Raw genomic sequence first — 7,482 nt, forward strand, 5'->3', positions numbered from 1 at the left:
CACAAATAGATACCACTATATGCCTATTAAAATGGCTACAATAAAAAATCTGACAACACCAAATGCTGCTGACTTCACAGAGCAATGGACACACGCACGCGTTGCTGGTGAAAAGGCGACGTGGTACAACCACTGTGGAAGCCAATTTGGCATTCGGTTTCCACATGACCCAGCAATCCCACTCCTAGTTATGTGCCCAGAGAAATGAAGATGTACGTCCATGCAAAACTGTCCCTGGGTAATTCTAGCAGCTTTATTCATAACTGCCCAAACCTGGAAATGGAAATGGTAAACAAACTGTGGTACAACCATATGATGGTATGATGGAATGTCTCAGCAATACAAAGGGACTCGCTCCTGACATACACCGCGACTGAGGAGTCTCAGAAGTTTCATGAAGTAAAAGAAGCCAGCCTCAAAAGGTTACATGGTAGGTGATCCTATTTACATAACATTCTGAAAAAGGCAAGACTGTAGAGACAGACATCAGAGCTGTGATTGCTCGGGCCTGGATTGGGGAAGAGACTGGCTACAAAGAGGCAAGAGGGAATATTTTGGAGTGATGGAAACAGTCTAGGTCTTGATGTGGGCGTAGTCAAGTGACTGTTAAAGGTTCTAAAAATTCATGTAACTGTAGACCTCAAAAGGGTGAATTTTACTATATGTAAATGAATTCATAAACTGGAAAAAGGATCAAGAGCGTATTTATGTCATGAAATCTATACAGTGGGTTGTGACCAGCTACATATATTGTTGGGAAACTTTGGTTTCAGTTTGTTGGTGTATGAACTGGATCGTGATATAAAGTAAAGTATATTTTCATACTGGGGGTTGTGATAAAAAATATTTTTGAGAACCACTGCCTAGGTTGTGATCTCGAGAGCAATGACACATCTCATGTCCCTGCAGGGGCACTGCCTAGCACACAGTGGGTGCTGGTGACATGGGGATTGGGGGGGGGGCGGGCAGCAGGGAGGGGCTGGGACAGGGTAGGAATGAACATTTACTGAGTGTTTTACTACATCCAAGGCCTTTACACTCACCAGCCTCTTATAGCAACCCTAAAAGTAAGCATCATTTTCCATTTGGCAAGTAGGAAAGTGGGACTCAAAGAGACTGGTGACTTGCTCAGGACACACAGCCAGCTAGCGGAGAGCCCATCCTTGGCCCACTCAGGCTGCAAAGAGTTGTAATAGTGACAAAAGGCTGTAATAGCTTCAAACAAGTTTGAGAATCTCCAAAGCAGCCTTAGAAACACTGCCCTGTGGCTTGCTTGGCAAGATAGCTACCACTTACTCAGTGCACACCTCCTGCTCTCACTACGTGAGGAGCTTCATGTAACACTTGGTAGTATTTTATTTACTTGTAATAAAAATATATAGAAAAGTACAGATGATGATACCATTGTGCTAAATGCTGGACATGCATTCTCTCATTCGATGTCTTCACAAGCACCCTATGAGATAAGAGACTGTTATTACCTCCATTCGACAGATGAGGAAACCGAGGTTCAGAAAGTTTAAAAGTCAGTGGAGGACCTGGGATCCAAATCCAGTTCTGTGTGGGTCCAACACCTCTGATCATTCCTCCTTCCCATCACCGGGTCTCAACGTGAGTAAGAGACGCCCACTCCCTTGTTCTCAGTCCAGACCAGTCAGTAGGTGGTCTCGGATGGCTGGTCCGCTGCCAGCCTGCACTCTGCCCACTCCCATCGAAGGACGTGGGGACAGGACCCAAGGATGACCTAGAGCGCCTCCATGGCTGACACAGGGCAGGTCCACTGAGAGGCCCAAGCCCTTCTATTTCAATAGCAGCGGACGATGTCTAATGATCAAACATGAGAACACAAAAGCCAGGTTTTTCAAAGCCAGATTAGAATAGATGGATGAGAGGGGCGCCTGGGTGGCTCAGTCGGTTGAGCGACTGCCTTCGGCTCAGGTCATGATCCTGGAGTCCCGGGATCGAGTCCCGCATCGGGGTCCCTGCTCAGCAGGGAGTCTGCTTCTCCCTCTGACCCTCCCGACCCTCCCCTCTCTCATGCTCTCTCTCTCTGTCTCTCTCTCTCAAATAAATAAATAAAATCTTAAAAATAAATAAATAAATAAATAAAATCTTAAAAAAGATGGATGAGAATGCAAACTGAACCAGGAAATAGATAAAAGAAATCACACCACTGCTTCTGAATGAGTAATTTTTTCTGAAGCAGGAGACTTTCCAAGTCTGCCTCTCGACTTGAAAAGAACCAAGAAGATCAGCCCTGTTTCCCTCGTGGAGAAAACAAATGGTGTCAAACCAGTAAATTATGCCATGCTAATTGTCAGACCGTCTGACTGGGTTGGGAAGGCCAGGAGGCCTGGGGACTTGGAGTTGCTGCTGGAATTCTGTCCTCCCTGAAATGGGTCTGTGGCCCAAATGAGAGGGGTTCCTGAGGCCCAGCCTGGTCCCATGTAAAGGGCAATTCCAGTCTGGGGCCTGAAAATCACCCAGGTGCAACCTCTACCTTTCTGTGCCATAGAAAATGTAATTGTTTGAAAGCAGATGTCCTGTAAGGAAAGACAGCCAACACATTAGAGTCCTACTTTAAAACTCTGTCCTAGGGGCGCCTAGGTGGCTCAGATGGTTGAAGCATCTGCCTTCGGCTCGGGTCACGATCTCCAAGTCCTGGGATAGAGCCCCACATTGGGCTTCCAGCTCAGTGGGGAGTCTGCTTCTCCCTCTCCCTCTGCCTCTCCCCCTGCTTGTATTCTCTAATTAATAAATAAATCTTAAAAACAACAACAACAAAACACAACTCTGTTCTGGCACCTACCTGTCCTTGCAGTACTCATGAAGGACACAACTACTGCTCGCTAAGTACCTGCTCTGTATCATACCTACACTAGTGTGTTACACATACTAGCTCATTTAAGTCCCATAATGCTCCTTCAAGGAAAGTATTATCTCCAACTTTACAGATGAGAACTTCAGGTTCTAAGAGGGAGGGAACTTGTCCCAAACAGTGGCAAAGCCAGGGTCCTAGGCAAAGTCTGTGCTATGAACAAAGGCCGTTGGAGAGATCTGGCACTTGTGCCCCCCCACCTCTTACCAGGTGCTCTTACACCTGCCATCTCAATTTGATTCTGACCTACATAAAGACCAGGGCATAGAGAATCAACATTTCCTGAGAAACGAGCACATGCCCAGAGCTATGTGAGGCATTTTCCTATAGATTGTTTCATTAAAATACCATACTGATGCTGAGGTAGGTATGAGTATCATCCCAATTGTTAGGGTTATAAAACTGAAGCACAGAGTAGTGAAGATAGCTGCTTAAGATCACACAGCTGGAGGGGCACCTGGGTGGCTCGGTTGGTTGAGCGACTGCCTTCGGCTCGGGTCATGATCCTGGAGTCCCGGGATCGAGTCCTGCATCGGGCTCCCTGCTCAGCAAGGAGCCTGCTTCTCCCTCTGACCCTCCCCCCTCTCATGTACTCTCTCTCATTCTCACTCTCTCAAATAAATAAATAAATCTTTAAAAAAAAAGAAAATAGAGCTACCCTATGACCCAGCAATTGCACTACTGGTATTTACCCCAAAGATACAAATGTAGGGATCCGAAGGGGTACGTGCACCCTGATGTTTATAGCAGCAATGTCCACAATAGCCAAACTATGGAAAGAGCCCAGATGTCCATCGACAGATGAATGGATAAAGAAGATGTGGGGTGTGTATACACACACACACACACACACACACACACACAATGGAATACTACTCAGTCATCAAAAAAATGAAATCTTGGGGCGTCTGGGTGGCTCAGTTGGATAAGCATCTGCCTTCGGCTCAGGTCATGATCCCAGGGTCCTGGGATTGAGCCCCACGTCGGGCTCTCTGCTCAGTGGGGAGCCAGCTTCTCCCTCTCCCTCTGTCTGCTGCTCTGCCTACTTGGGCACGCTTACTCTATCAAATAAATAAATAAAATCTTTTAAAGAAAATTGAAATCTTGCCATTTGCAACTATGTGGATGGAACTAGAGGGTATTATGCTAAGCGAAATAAGTTAATCAGAGAAAGACAATTATCATATGATTTCACTGATATGTGGAATTTAAGAAACAAAACAGGATCATAGGGGAAGAGAGGAAAAAATAAAACAAGATGAAATCAGAGAGGGAGACAAACCATAAGAGACTCTTAAACTGAGGGTTGCTGGAGGGGAGGGGGTGGGGAATGGGGTAACTGGGTGATGGGCATTAAGGAGGGCATGTGATGTGATGAACCCTGGGTGTTATATACAACTGATGAATCATAGACCTCTACCTCTGAAACCAATACTACATTATATGTTAATTATTTGAATTTAAGTGAAAAGAAAAAAAGAATAAAATCTTACTTTGATAAATTTGTTGACTGATAACCTGAAAGAATATTTGAAAAAGAGTAATTACCTTAAACATTAGTTAAGATAACTAGTAACTACTAGTAATGCATTAAATAGGATTATAAAGCAATGACATTTCAAACTGTGGTATTAAAACAATAAAAAAGAGAAGGAACTTTGTAATACATGTGTTGAAAAGACTGATTAGCAATTAAAAATATATATATATTGATCCTTACAATAACTCTGGGACGCTGGCAGGACATATCACATTATTTTTATTTCACCAACGCAGAGAAAATAAATCCCTGACCCAGGGCTTCATATACATTCTTGATTTCTGAGTCATGACCGAGAGGAGGTTCTGGGCTTGGACATTCCTCAGAGAACCAGTCCTTTGGAGGCAGGCTGGGTTCTTCTCTAATCTGGGTCTTGAGCAAGAGACTGAACCCAGCTACAGAGGTTTGAGCCAATAGTCTGTATACTCATGGAGTCCTGGAAGAGGCATGGGCTTTCTGTGCAATTTCCTACATTACTGCCCACGGAGCTTCCATAATGACACTACTTGCCATGCAATCTATTCCTTCTACACAGTGAGGACCAGATGCAACAACAGTAAATCTACTGATAATTATTTCTCTACCTGCCCATTCATCCATTCATCATTTCTTAGCTCTGCTCACTCAAAGAGCCTAGAAATGATAGTCCAGTAGCAATGAGCACACCTGGCCCCAGATCTTAGTTTCTAAATGTTAAATCCTACAAAAAGAAACCAGGGTTTCCTGGGGGAAATTGATGATTCCAGGACTTTGACAGAAAAAGTGCAAGGTGAGCCTGGAATAGCTCTTGCCAGATAGCAAAGAAGCAATCAAAGATTAATGAGACCCTGTCAGAAGAACACAGGAGATCTTAAAAGTTCTCATCAAAAGAAAAAAACCTATTTTTGTAACTACATGTTGTGGTGGATGGTAACTAAACTCATCATGGTAATCATTTCACAATATATACATATATCAAATCATTATGTGTGATTTATATCTCAATTCAAACAAAACACAACACAACACAGGAGCTGGCCTGAAGGGACTCTCCTTGGCCAAATTTGGAATAATTTGAGTACCAAAAAAGATTAATGATGATAATGGGCTATATTACACACTGAATTAAAAAAAAAAAACATGAGGGCGCCTGGGTGGCTCAGTCGGTTAAGCGACTGCCTTCGGCTCAGGTCATGATCCTGGAGTCCCGGGATCGAGTCCCGCATCGGGCTCCCTGCTCGGCGGGGAGTCTGCTTCTCCCTCTGACCCTATCCCCTCTCATGTGTTCTCTCTCTCTCATTCTCTCTCTCTCAAATAAATAAATCTTTAAAAAACAACAAAAAAAAACCACAAAAAAAACCCATGAGTCTGTGTCACTCCAAAAAGAAAAAAAGACAGGGAGAGTGAGAAAGACACATACACAGAGGAAAAAATTATTCTATAACAAAGAATACCAGTCAATAAACAAAGAATGGCATAATTAGAAAATCACCATTTTGCAACCCTCAATGTTGCAATTCGGGCAAGGATCATCAATGGATGTAGTGAAAGGTATAGTGAACACACAATTTCGACCTTCTCAAAGACTCACTCCAAAGACTAATTACAGTGGGAAAAAGTACAGAGATGGGGAGATCAGGCGGTAGTGACCTTAACCAACAATCAAATTTAGCATTCATGGACAGTAGGACCCTGATATCATACACTTCCTGATGTGATGCAATAAGTATACAGCACTGTAATAAAGAAAAAAAAATCCTGAATCTGATCATTGATAAAATACTCAAACCCAAATTTACACAGGTTGAGGAGGCTCTTTCTAGATTAAATGAGATGCTTAAAGAGATATAACTAAATACGACGCATGAATCTTGACTACATCTGGTAAAAAAAACTCCGTAAGATATTTTTTGGCAGTTGGAGAAATCTGAATATCCACTGGTTATTAGATAATATTGACTTCTTTCAAATTTTCTTAGGTATGAGAATGGTATTACGGTCATGTCAGAGAATTCTGTAATGAGGATACATGCTGAAGAATCTAGGGGACAGGGTGTCAAGACATCTGTAACTTTTAAACGGTTCAGCAAAAAGGTGTATGTGTTTGTGTGTATAAAAGCAAAGTCCGCAAAGGGTGAATTGGTGTAGCTAGGTGAAAAGCCACCCTTTAAACTTTTCTGTAGCCTTGAAAGTTCTAAAAATATTTTTATTTTGAAAGGGGGAAGAAAAGAATGCTTCCCTCATAGGACGACAGATGTAAAATTCCAGTCAGAGTGCCCGGCCCCAATAAATAGCCAGGTTCAACAAACAGGTTTGTTATTACTACTCCCAAGAAGCATTATAATCTGGTCATTCTCCTCTCCACGTACTGCTGTGCTGTGAGGATGAGGTAGCAAACCAGGGCGAAGCTAAAAGAGCCCACAGTTGGTGGTGGAAATAGAAGTTAAACCTGCGTGGTCTCTCTCCACAGAACCACCACTCACAGAAAGCACAGCATGAGGCCTGCCTGTTCCTGTGCTGGGACCAAGGCTGGGACAAGATGGCTGTTCAGGCCTTGCTTCCCTCGCCTCCTCCCGAAACCCAGAGTCTCTGCTACTACAGCAAGAAAGAACTTCCTGTTACAGCTCACCGAGAATGGTTACAAAGAGGGGCCCACTCTGGGCCTCAGAAATGTTGTGGAGGGGCTTTGGCATCCCCTGGGCCTGTACTAGCTGTGTGGGCCTGGGCCAACTCCCCGATTGCTGGTGACTGTATCTACAGCAGTAATGATAATGCATGACATTTAGGAGCAGCTATTCCTACGCTGGGCACTTTATGTCTGTTGATTCCATAAATGAAGTAGATACTATTCCTCTCCCTACTTTAAAGATTTATTTATTTATTTATTTATTTATTTGAGACAGAGAGAATGAGAGACAGAGAGCATGAGAGGGAGGAGGGTCAGAGGGGGAAGCAGACTCCCTGCCGAGCAGGGAGCCCGATGCGGGACTCCAGGATCATGACCTGAGCCGAAGGCAGTCGCTTAACCAACTGAGCCACCCAGGCGCCCCTCCTCTCCCTACTTTAGAGACCAACCATGCCAGGC

Source organism: Neomonachus schauinslandi, chromosome 11, assembly GCF_002201575.2.
Source record: "Neomonachus schauinslandi chromosome 11, ASM220157v2, whole genome shotgun sequence".
In the NCBI taxonomy this organism is placed as follows: Eukaryota; Metazoa; Chordata; class Mammalia; order Carnivora; family Phocidae; genus Neomonachus; species Neomonachus schauinslandi.